The sequence below is a fragment of the Pan troglodytes genome, chromosome 3, assembly GCF_028858775.2.
Source record: "Pan troglodytes isolate AG18354 chromosome 3, NHGRI_mPanTro3-v2.0_pri, whole genome shotgun sequence".
NCBI classification, from domain to species: domain Eukaryota; kingdom Metazoa; phylum Chordata; class Mammalia; order Primates; family Hominidae; genus Pan; species Pan troglodytes.
This window is the reverse complement of record NC_072401.2, coordinates 75,723,090-75,735,994: the sequence shown is the minus strand read 5'-3', so window position 1 is coordinate 75,735,994 and position 12,905 is coordinate 75,723,090. Positions and strand designations below refer to the sequence as shown.

At 38.3% G+C, this 12,905-nt stretch overlaps 1 non-coding gene across 1 annotated transcript; it reads right to left on the bottom strand.

The window, feature by feature from the left end:
* Positions 1-749: 749 nt before the first annotated feature.
* Positions 750-854, bottom strand: LOC112209130 (small nucleolar RNA U13). The gene has a single exon (XR_002943797.1). It is a non-coding gene; the product is annotated as a small nucleolar RNA U13 (small nucleolar RNA).
* Between the last annotated feature and the right edge of the window lie 12,051 nt (positions 855-12,905).

The window sequence follows — 12,905 nt, the reverse complement described above, 5'->3', positions numbered from 1 at the left end:
GTAGATTTCTTTCTATTTGTTCTCCTTGGTATTCATTTTCCATCTGTATCTGTGGATCAATGTCATACATTGCTTCTGGAAAATTCTCAGCCATAATAGCTTCAAATTTTTTTTTTTGAGACAGAGTCTCGCTCTGTCACCCAGGCTGGAGTGCAGTGGTGCGATCTCGGCTCACTGCAACCTCCGCCTCCCAGGTTCAAGCAATTCTCCTGCCTCAGCCTCCTGAGTAGCTGGGATTACAGGTGCCTGCCACCACGACCAGCTAATTTTTGTATTTTTAGGAGAGACAGGGTTTCACCATGTTGGTCAGGCTGGTCTGGAACCTCTGACCACGTGATCCACCCACCTCAGCCTCCCAAAGTGCTGGGATTACAGGCGTGAGCCACTGTGCCTGGCAAATAGCTTCAAATATTGCCACTTCTCAGTCTTATCTGTTCTCTACTTCTGGATTTGAATTAGATATATACACTTCTGTCTCTTATCATACTATCCATTTGGGAGTGAGAGGGCTGTATTCTGGATAATTTATTCTACCCAACTTCCAGTTTACTAATTCTGTTTTAAGCTGTATCTAATTTTTATCCATATATTAAAATTTTTACTTCAACAATTTTTAAAAACTAAAAATTCACTTTGGCTTCTTCTAAAGTCTGGCCATTTTGGATAATCTTTTATTCCTCATATTTGTGTTTCTGTAATTTATTGCTTTATGACTCCTATTTATTTCTTCTTGTTTTCTTTTTCTTCCACATCAGATGGGTGACTTACTGACATCATAACAAGGTTTGAGGGAGGCACATCTCACACATAAACATGAAAACCCAATCATCGCATTTATGAACTACAAAAAAGATCTCCTATTTATTTAAAACATCTTATACATAATTAAAATAATTAAGGGTGTCCAAATCTGTTGTTTGTGATTTCAGCTGGCTCTCACTCAGAAGAAACTCATTAACACGTATGCTTGGCAGTCAGATTTCATTAACCTTAACTTGTAGAAAATCCATCGAATGACACTGTGAGCGGAATAGCTTCTGCTAGGAGTCACTTTTGTTCCCTTTCTTTAATCAGGAAAGCTCAGCTTCAGCTTCTATTATTTTTTTTCTATTGACCCAAAATTTGAACTCTACATTGCAGAGCTGATATCACATATGCCTGCAGGACAAGCTGACTTTTTAAGCATCTTAGGACTTCTATTCTGGTGTCAGTTCAAGGTTTGGACCTACTGTCAGAGGTTTACCTTATTTCCTGGAAGCCCAGCAATAAACATTTTGTTTTGTGCAGGATCTCATTATTTTGTAGTAGGGAATTCCTTTAGACTATTTTGTCTACCACGTCAGTTTTGGTTTTTTTTCTTTCTTCAGCTGAGGAAGATTTTTTTCCCCACTTTTTTTTTTTTTTTTTTTTTTTGAGACAATTTCACTCTTGATGCCCAGGCTGGAGTGCAATGGTGCGATCTCAGCTCACTGTAACCTCCCGCTCCCGGGTTCAAGCGATTTTCCTGCCTCAGCCTCCTGAGTAGCTGGGACTACAGGCATGTGCCACCACGCCCAGCTAATTTTATATTTTTAGTAGAAATGGGGTTTCTCCATGTTGGTCAGGCTGGTCTTGAACTTCCGACCTCAGGTGATCCACCCACCTCAAGATTCCCAAAGTGCTGGGATTACAGGCGTGAGCCACTGAGCCCGGGCTGGTTATTACTTCTTATGTTAAATGGTCAAACTTATCTTAAAGGAATTATGATCAGAATGGCATGTATTGGTTCGACAGCTGTCAAGTAGATCTGTAAATAGAATAGAGATTGTAGGAACATATTTAGGTATTTGTTAGGACTTAATATATGACAAAGATGGCACTGCAATCATTGATAAAGTATGGTTTATGTAATAAATAGTGTAACATAATTGGTTATGTATATGAAAGTAAGAGGTTTCCTTCCTCATACCATATAGATAGGTAAGTTTTATCTTTAAAATTCACTTAAATGTAAAAACAAACCTATACAAATATATGAAAAAATGGAGAAAAGTGTTTTTATAGCGTCATGGTGGAGTTGACCTTAAGCAATGTGGGAAATTCAGAAACAACAACTGAATGTTGGCAGAATTGACTACTATCTCATGTTTAAGAATTTATCCTATACGAAAAAGTCAGTTAACAATGACCAAAGAGTCCAGTCTTAAGGATGGATGAGAATAGGCTGGGCGCGGTGGCTCACGCCTGTAATCCCAGCACTTTGGGAGGCCGAGGCGAGCGGATCACAAGGTCAGGAGATTGAGACCATCCTGGCTAACACGGTGAAACCCCGTCTCTACTAAAAATACAAAAAATTAGCCGGGCGTGGTGGCCGGCGCCTGTGATCCCAGCTACCTGGGAGGCTGAGGCAGGAGAATGGCGTGAACCCGGAAGGCGGAGCTTGCAGTGAGCCGAGATCGCGCCACTGCACTCCAGCCTGGGCAACAGGGCGAGACTACATCTCAGAAAAAAAACAAAAACAAAAACAAAAACAAAAAGATGAATGAGAATAATGATCTGGATTCTGTTTAAGTCTGCTTAAACTAAGTTACCTTGAAGGTCTATGTAAGATAAAAATGCAAGTAGGTAGATGTGGTTTCCCATTGCCTCCTTTGTCTTTTTATGGAAAAGTCTCCAAAGGTCAGAGATGCTAACAATTAGTTGTTAGCATAGATATAGAATGAGATGTCTGCCTGGTGAGAGAATCACAACAATGTAGGATTTAGGTCTTTTATATCCTCAAGAAGGTCAGCTCCCAAAATTATACTTACTATTGTAAAAAGTAACCATCCTTGGAAAGGCACATCATCCCCGAACCAAATGGCTGCATTCTAGAACATGTAATTCTTGCTGTATTGTCATTGAAACAATATTTCCTCATCTGTTCTCATGCGGAAGAATTTTTTTTTTAATTTTCCTTACTCTGGGGCTTTCCATGGGCTACCCTCCCTTGGCCTAGCCAGCCAGTACATAAGGTAATACACAAAAAATCCTGGCATAGTGACTGGTACACAATAAATGTTTGGTAACTTTTAGCATTATAATTAGACTTGTTACAGACAACATGCACTACTTTTGTAATTAGAAAAAAAGCCCCCTAAATAGAAAAATAGAGGAAAGAAATACTAAAAAAAGTTTAATATGTTTGCACATTGACACTGTAATTCCAGTTCTAAAAACTGTTCTTCGGAAAGAATCACACAAGTACAAAGATGTGCATAAAAGGTTGATTGTATCAGCATTGTTTGCTATAGGAAAAATTATAAACAGCCTAAAAGTTCAGGCATTGGTTAAATAATGTATAATATATTAATTATATAGAATACAATGTAATCTTATATATACACACTAAATGTGATACTAAAGTAAAAAATATACAGGCAGAACATTACTTTAATCATTTAATCAATGAATATTTATTGAATGATTACTATGCATTAGACACTGCCAAAAATTAGGGATATAATGTTAAAGAAAACAGACAAATCCTCATGAAGCTTATATATACATATCAACAGCAGTGGTGGCCTTTGCTTTGTAGAATTGGGGCTGGAAGGAAGTGGATTTTGTAAATTTTTACGCTTCCTTTTTTTTTGAGATGCAGTCTCACTCTGTCACCGAGGCTGGAGTGCAGTGGTGTGACCTCAGCTCACTGCAACCTCTGCCTCCCCGGTTCAAGCGATTCTTCTGCCTCAGTCTCCTGAGTAGCTGGGACTACAGGTGTGCGCCACCACGCCCAGCTAATTTTTGTATTTTAGTAGAGACAGGGTTTCACCATATTGGCCAGGTTGGTCTCGAACTCCTGAGCTTGTGATCCGCCCACGTTGGCCTCCCAAAGTGCTTGGATTACAGGTGTGAACCACCACGCCTGGCCATTTTTACTCTTTTTACTTTTTATACTTAGCTTATACAACATTGTATTGTAAGACATTTTTTAGAATGATTGTATAATTTAAAACCCAATAGATTTTTTTTTTTTTTTTTTTTTTTGGAAGCAGAGTTTTGCTCTACGGCCCAGGCTAGAGTGCAGTGGCATGATCTCGGCTCACTGCAACCTCCACCTCCTGGGTTCAAGCGATTCTCCTGCCTCAGCCTCCCGAGTAGCTGGGATTACAGGAACAAGCCACCACGCCCGGCTAACTTTTGTATTTTTATTAGAGATAGGGTTTCACCATGTTGGCCAGGCTTGTCCCAAACTCCTGACCTCAAGTGATCCGCCTGCCTTGGCCTCCTAAAGTGCTGGGATTATAGGCATGAGCCACGGTGCCTGGCCCCAGTAGATATATTTTTAAAATTTTAGTTATTTCTGTCTGAGTCTGTCTGTGCTGCTATAACAGAATACTATAAATGAGTAATTGATAAAGAGTGTAAATTTATTTCTTACAGTTCCGAAGGTGGGAAAGTTCAAGATCAAGGCACCAGCATTGGTATCTTGTGAGGGCTGCTGTCTGCTCCCAAGAGGTCACCATGTTGCTGTGTTCTCAAGTGGTGGAAGGCGGAAGAGCAAGAGAGCAAAAAGGACCTAAGCTAGTTCACTCCATTCATGAGGGCAGATCCCCCAGGACCTAATCACTTCCCAAGAGGTCCCAGCTGTTCTCAGGCCAGCCTCCTACTTTGGCCTCCCAAAGCACTGGGATTACAGATATGAACCACCACGCCTGGCCACTGGTAGTTAATTTCTTTTTTTAAAAAAATTATTATGTTAAAACTTTTGTGGGTACATAGTAACTGTATATATTTATGGGGTACATGACATAGGCATGCGATAAGCAATAATCACATCATAGAAAATGAGGTATCCATCCCCTCAAGCATTTATCCTTTGTATTACAGACAATCCAATTACACTCTTAGATATTTTTAAATGTACAGTTAAATATCATTGACTATAATCACTCTTTTGTGCTATCAAATACTAGGTCTTACTCATTCTTTCTAACTGTATACACTTTTTGTTCCCACTAACCATCCGCAGGCTGGGCGGAGTGGCTCACTCCTGTAATCCCAGCACTTTGGGAGGCCCAGGCAGGCAGATCACTTGAGGCCAAGAATTCAAGACCAGCCTGGCCAACATGGCAAAATCTTATCTCTGCTAAAAATACAAAAATTAGCAGGGTGTAGTGGCGGGTACCTGTAACCCCAGCTACTTGGGACACTGAGGCATGAGAACTGCTCAAAGCTGGGAGGTGGAGGCTGCAGTGAGCCAAGATCATGCCACTGCACTCCAGCCTGTGACAGTGTGTGACTCTGTCTCAAAACAAAAACAAAAACCATCTCCACTTACCCCCAACCCCTCACTACCCTTTCCAGCCTCTGGTAACTATCCTTCTACTCTCTATCTCCACAAGTTCAATTGTACTGATTTTTACCACCCACAAATAAGTAAGAACATGTGAAGTTTGTCTTTCTGTGTCTGACTTATTTCACTTAAGATAATGACCCCCAGTTCCACACATGTTGTTACAAATGACAGAATCTCATTCTTTTCATGGCTGCATAGTACTCCATTGTACATATGTATCATATTTTCTTTATCCAGTGATATGTTGATGAACATTTAGGTTCCTTCCAAATCTTGGCTATTGTGAACAATGCTGCAACAAACATGGAGGTGATAGCTGACATACTGATTTCCTTTCTTTTGGGTATATACCCAGCAGTGGGATTGCTGGATCGCATGATAGCTCTATTTTTAGGTTTTTTTTGAGGAACCTCCAAACTGTTGTCTATAATGGCTATACTAATTTATATTCTCACCAACAGTGTATGAGGGTTCCCTTTCCTCCACATCCTCACCAGCATTTGTTATTACCTGTCTTTTGGAGATAAGCCATTTTAACTGGAGTGAAATGATACCTCACTGTAGTTTTGATTTGCATTTCTCTGATGATCAATGATGTTGAGCACATTTTTGTATGCCTGTTTGTCATTTGCATGGCTTCTTTGGAGAAATGACTATTCAAATCTTTTGCCCATTTTTAAATCAGATTATTAAATTTTTCCTACAGAGACGTTTGAGCTCCTTATATATTCTCATTATTAATCTCTTGTCAGATGAGTAGTTTGCAAATATTTTTTTCCCATTCTGTGGGTTGTCTCTTGATTTTGTTGATTGTTTCCTTGGCTGTGCAGAAGCTTTTTAACTTGATGTGATCCCATTTGTCCATTTTTGTTTGGTTGCCTATGCTTGTGGGGTATTACTCAAGAATTTTTTGCCCAGACCAATGTCCTGGAGAGTTTCCTCAGTGTTTTCCTGTAGTAATTTCATAGTTTGAGGTCTTAAGATCAAGTCTTTAATCCATTTTAATTTGATTTTTGTATATGATGAGTTGTAGGGGTCTAGTTTTATTTTTCTGTATATGGATATCCAGTTTTCCCAGCACCATTTATTGAAGAGACTGTCCTTGCTCCAATGTATATTCTTGGCACCTTTGTCAAAAATGAGTTAACTGTAGGTGTATAGATTTGTTTCTGGCTTCTTTATTCTGTTCAATTGGTCTATGTGTCTGTTTTTATGCCAGTACCATGCTGTTTTGATTACTATAGCTTTGTAATATAATTTGAAGTCAGGTAATGTGATTTTTCCAGTTTCGTTCTTTTTGCTCAGGATAGTTTTGGTGAGTCTGGGTCTTTGTGGTTCCATATAAATTTTAGGGTTGTTTTTTCTATTCCTGTGAAGAATTTCATTGGTATTTTGATAGGGATTGTATTTAATCTGTAGACCACCTTGGGTAGAATGGACATTTTAACAATAATGATTCTTCTAATACGTGAATATGGAATATATTTCTATTTTTAAGTGTCCTCTTCCATTCCTTTCATCAGTGTTTTATAGTTTTTATTGTAGAGATCTTTCACATCTTTGGTTAACTCCTGGGCGTTTAATTTTATTTGTGGCTATTGTAAATGGGATTCCATTTTTGATTCTTTTTCAGATTGTTCACTGTTGGCATATAGAAATGCTACAAATTTTTGTATGTTGATTTTGTATCCTGTAACTTTACTGAATTTGTTTATTAGTTCTAATAGTTTTTTGGTGGAGTCTTTAGGTTTTTTTTTTAAATATAAGATCATATTATCTACATACAAGGATAATTTGACTTCTTTCTTTCCAATTTGGAGGCCCTTTATCTTTCTCTTGTTTAATTTTTCCATTTAGGACTTCCAGTACTTTCCATTGCTGAAAGTGGACATACTCGTTGTGCTCCAGATCTTAGAGAAAGGCTTTCAGTTTTTCCCCATGCAGTATGATACTAGCTGTGAGTCTGTCATATATGGCTTTTATTATGTTGAGGTATGTTCCTTCTATTTCCAGATTTTGGAGGGTTTTTATCATGAAGAGATGTTGAATTCTATCTAATGCTTTCTCAGCATCAATTGAAATGATCACATGGTTTTTGTCTTTCATTCTGTTGATATGATGTGTTATATCACATTGATTGGTTTGCGTATGTTTGACCATTCTTGCATCCCTGGGATAAATCTTACTTCATCATGATGAATGAATAATCTTTTTAGTGTATTGCTGAATTAGCTTGCTCATATTTTGTTGAGGATTTTTGCAAAAATATTCATTAGAGGTATTGGCCTGTAGTTTTCTTTTTTTGATGTGTCTTTTTCTGGTTTTGGTATCAGGATGATACTGGCCTTGTAGAATGAGTTTGGAAGTATTTCCCTCTCCTCTATTTTTTCAGTTCATTTTGAGCAGGATTGGTATTATTTCTTCTTTAAATGTTTGCTAGAATTCAGCAGAGAAGCTCTTAGGTTCTGGGCTTCTCTTTGCTGGGAGACCTTTTAATTACGGCTTTGATCTCATTATTTGTTATTGGTCTGTTCAGGTTTTGGATTTCCTCGTGGTTCAATCTCGGTAGGTAGGTTGTATGTGTCTAGGAATTTATCCATTTCCTCTAGACTTTCCAATGTGTTGGCATACAGTTGCTCATAGTAGCCACTAATGATCCGTTGAATTTCTGTGATATCAGTTGTAATGCCTCCTTTTTCATCTCTGATCTTACTTATTTTGTCTTCTTTCTTTTTATCTTTTAGTCTGGATAATGATTTGCCGATTTTATGTTTTCAAAAAACCAACTTTTTGTTCTGTCAATTTTTTGTATTTTTCGTTCATTTTAAATTCATTCATTTCTGCTCTGATTTTTTTTTTTTTTTTTTTTTTTAGATAGAATCTGGCTGTGTCACTCAGGAGGCACAGAGGTGTGATTTTGGCTCAGTGCAACCTCCACCTCCTGGGTTCAAGCTATTCTCCTGCCTCAGCCTCTTGTGTAGCTGGGATTACAAGTGCACGTCACCATACCCAGCTAATTTTTGTATTTTTAGTAGAGACTGGGTTTCACCATGTTGGCCAGGCTGGTCTTGAACTCCTAGCTGGGATTACAGGTGTGAGCCACCAAGCCCGGCCCATACATTACATTTTTAAAAAACTGCATCTGAATTTCTGCTCTATACTCTACATTTTATTTGAATGTCCTCTGATCAAAAAGTTACCAGATTTATTAAAAATACCTTAAAAATTATATCTTTTTACACTATCTTCCTCAGAATTTGGCAGATTAAAACAAACATTCACAAATTATTGAGAGTAAACTGTTTCTCAACAATTGAAATGTGTAGTCCTTGTAGCTACACATTTTGACTATGTCCTTCACATGATTTAAATTTCCTTTGCACAATTTCTTAGAGGTTTGAGAATTTCTCAATAGAATAAAAGAAAAGCACAAGTCCTCTACCCATTGAAAAAATTTTTTGAGAAATGCTATCAGGTTGATAGACTTTATGAATTCAAAAATTTGGAAAACTTTTCTGTATGTCTAAGCAGCAATTTAGTTTTTCATACGTGTGTGTATGTGTGTGTGTGTACACATATATATGTTACCTTCTGGACACAGCATTCAAACAATAATTTCTAGGAGAGAATTGTAGGTAAGAGCTAAAGGATGTGTACTCAGGAAGCCAGTAATGGCGTGTGGTGCCTGGGTTCCAAGCTAGCCTTTTTTTTTTTTTTTTTTTTAAATGATATGATCTTATTTTATTTTATTTTTTTATTTTTATTTTTTTAATTTTCTTATTTTATTTTATTATTATTATACTTTAAGTTTTAGGGTACATGTGCATAATGTGCAGGTTAGTTACATATGTATACATGTGCCATGCTGGTGTGCTGCACCCATTAACTCGTCATTTAGCATTAGGTATGTCTCCTAATGCTATCCCTCCCCCCTACCCCCACCCCACAACAGTCCCCAGAGTGTGATGTTCCCCTTCCTGTGTCCATGTGTTCTCATTGTTCAATTCCCACCTATGAGTGAGAACATGCGGTGTTTGGTTTTTTGTTCTTGCAATAGTTTACTGAGAATGATGATTTCCAATTTCATCCATGTCCCTACAAAGGACATGAACTCATCATTTTTTATGGCTGCATAGTATTCCATGGTGCATATGTGTCACATTTTCTTAATCCAGTCTATCATTGTTGGACATTTGGGTTGGTTCCAAGTCTTTGCTATTCTGAATAGTGCCGCAATAAGCATACGTGTGCATGTGTCTTTATAGTAGCATGAATTATAGTCCTTTGGGTATGTACCCAGTAATGGGATGGCTGGGTCAAATGGTATTTCTAGCTAGCCTTTTTTGAAAAAACGTAGTGTTGCCCATACATATGCAAATGATAATAAACCAATAATGTATTAACTGTAATCTACTAGAAAGATTTCACCAGCAATAAAAGTTTGCTGTAGATACCTTTTGGGGGTAGATGACTTTAAGATGTCAAAAAGAGTCACATTTTATCTTTGATTAAAGTGTTTCATTGAGTAATATGCCATGAGAGTGGCTAGAAGAGGACTATTACACATAGTGTGTTTGAGTAAAGAAAACATGATCTACTGATAATAAAATGTTAGAAAATAGACTATCATGATTTCAAGTTATACAGTTGCACTGCCTCTGACCTGAAGATGAGCAGCTGTAAAGGGATCTGATTTGAGAGAGGAAGGGACTAAGAGAGCTTCTGTTGCCTCCCATTTCACTTCTGCACCTGCCAGACCCTGATACCTTAAATGGGGAATGGGGAGATTTGCAGAGTACTACAGATACTGAGTACTGTCTATCAGCAGAGTTTGATACACTTAATGGAAATTCTACCTATTAAGTGATTATTCATTCATCTATTAGATAAATGAGAATGCTTTGCAGGAGGTAGGCACCTAGTAAGTGCCAGATGGCAACTTAAGTTTCAATACAGTCATGCGGAGCTTAACAACTGGGACACATTCTGAGAAATGCATCACTAGATTTTGTCATTGTGCAAAGATCGTAGCATGTACTTCCACAGACCTAGAAGGTATATATATTATTATTTATATATATTCTTCACATGGAAAACTAAATGCCCTATCACCATTATTGAATATCAATCTTTTCCCCCACTTAATGTGCAGTGCCAGTATCTTGTGCCAGGTATCAGGTTTCTATATGTGCTCCATTATAATCTTATGGTATCACCATCATACATGTGGTTCATCATTGACCAAAACATGGTTATGTGGTACATGACTGTATTTTGGAAGGATGGAGACTTTTGATATTCAGCATCTACTGCTATTCTCTTCACATGCTCTATCTTTTGCATTGACAGCTAAAAACTACAGTATCCAGGCTCCCTTGCAGCTAGGAGTTTAGATGTAGTCTCTGCCCTTGAGGCAGTTACATGACATTTGAAAATAGAAGAAAGTGAGGCACAGTGGCTAGGCTGGGCACGGTGGCTCACGCCTATAATCCTAACACTTTGGGAGGCTGAAGTAGGCAGATCACTTGAACTCAGGAGTCTGAGACCAGCCTTGGCAACATAGTGAGACCTTGTCAAAAAAGAAATAGAGAGAGAGAGAGAAAGAAAGAAAGAGAGAGAGAGAGAAAGAAAGAAAGAAAGAAAGAAAGAAAGAAAGAAAAGAAAGAAAGAAAGAAGAAAGAAAGAAAAACAGAGAGAGAAAGAGAGAGAGAGGGGAGGGAGGGAGGGACGAAGGAAGGAAAAGAAAGCGGAAGAGAGGTGGAGGCCATTGTATTCCTGTGGAGGTGCAGGAGCACATGTAGGCTCCAATAGATGTGAGTGTGGGCAGTGCTGGGCAACATTGCCTATTCTACTGCCACAGTGGCTTCCTGACCTCTGGACCCCAGAAGTGGCAATGTATCACCTTGAAGCCAAAAGCCTAGTCCTAGTCACCAATTTTTGCTCCTTTCAAAACCATCTTTCAATGGTTTTGTAAGCATCTAACTTTCTCTACTAAGTTCCTTCCTGATTAAAATAGCTTTTTCCTGCACTAAACCCTGACAGGTACTAATTGGTATAAGGTGAGGGATTCTACCCCTTTGTCTTTCTGCATACTGCAATAGGCCACGTAATCAATGGATCAGTCCTACCGTTGCAAATTCAATCAGTCTTAACTGTACTGCAGCATATCCTGATGAGCTCAAAGATGTCATACCCCACCGTTTTAGTTCACTCAGGCTGCCATCACAAAATATCATAAACTGGGTCACTTATAGATAACAGAAATTTTATTTCTCACAGTTCTGAAACTGGGAAGTCCAAGATTAAGGCAACAGCAGATTTGGTGTCTGGTTGAGGGCCACCTTCCTAATGGAGGGAAACTTCTCACTATGTCCTCACAAGGTGGAAGTAAGGGGTCTCAGGCCTATTTTATAAGGACACAAATCTCATTCATGAGGGTTCAACTTTTGTAATATAATCACCTCCTAAAGGCTTCGACCACCTAGTACCATTGCCTTAGGGATTAGGAATTCAACATTTGGATTTGGTGAGGGATGCAAATATTCAGAGCACAGGACACACCATCTCCAAAGCCTAACTCATTGGTAGACTATGGCTGCTCAGTTTTCTCTAGGGTTAAAAACAGTTTTATTTTGGCCAGAGCAATTAGGCAAGAGATAGAAATAAAGGGCTTCCAAATGGCAAAGGAAGAAGTCAACTCAGTCTGGTTCACAGATGACATAATTTTATTTTTATTTTTATTTTTTATTTTTTGAGACAGGGTCTCCCTCTCTGTCTCACCCAGGCTGGAGTACAGTGGTGTAACTGCACTCCAGCCTCAACCTTCCAGGCTCAAGCAATCCTCCTGCCTCAGCCTCCTGAGTAGTTGGGACTACAGGCCCACACCATTATGTCTGGCTAATTTTTGTATTTTTCATAGAGATGGGATTTTGCCTTGTTGCACAGGCTGGTCTCGAACTCCTGGGTTCAAGTGATCCACCCACTTTGGCCTCCCAAAGTACTAGGATTATAGGCATGAGCCACCATGCCTAGCCAATATAATCTTATACTTAGAAAAACCTAAAGACTTCACCTAAACATTGTTAGAAATAACAAAGTCAGTACAATTGCGGGATACAAAATCAACATACAAAAATCAGTAGCACTTACATAAGCTACTGTAAGTGGGCAGTAACAATCTGAAAAACAAATCAAAAAAGCAATCTCATTTACAATGGCTACAAAGAATATAAAATATCTAGGAACCAATATATCCATAGAAGTTAAAGATATATATATAAGGAAAACTATAAAGTACTGATTAAAGAAATTGAAGAGGACACAAAGAGTGGAAAGATGTTCCAGGCTCATGAATTGAAATCATTAATATTATGAAAATGATAATCTTACTCCAAACAATTTATAGATCCAATGCAATCTCAATCAAAATACCAATGACATTCTTCACAGAAATAGAAACAAAATCCTAAAATTTACATGAAACCACAAAAGACCTTACATAGGCAAAGCAGTCGTGAGCAAAATAAACCAAAGCTAGGCCAGGTGTGATGGCTTGAACCTGTAATCTCAGCACTTTGGCAGGCCA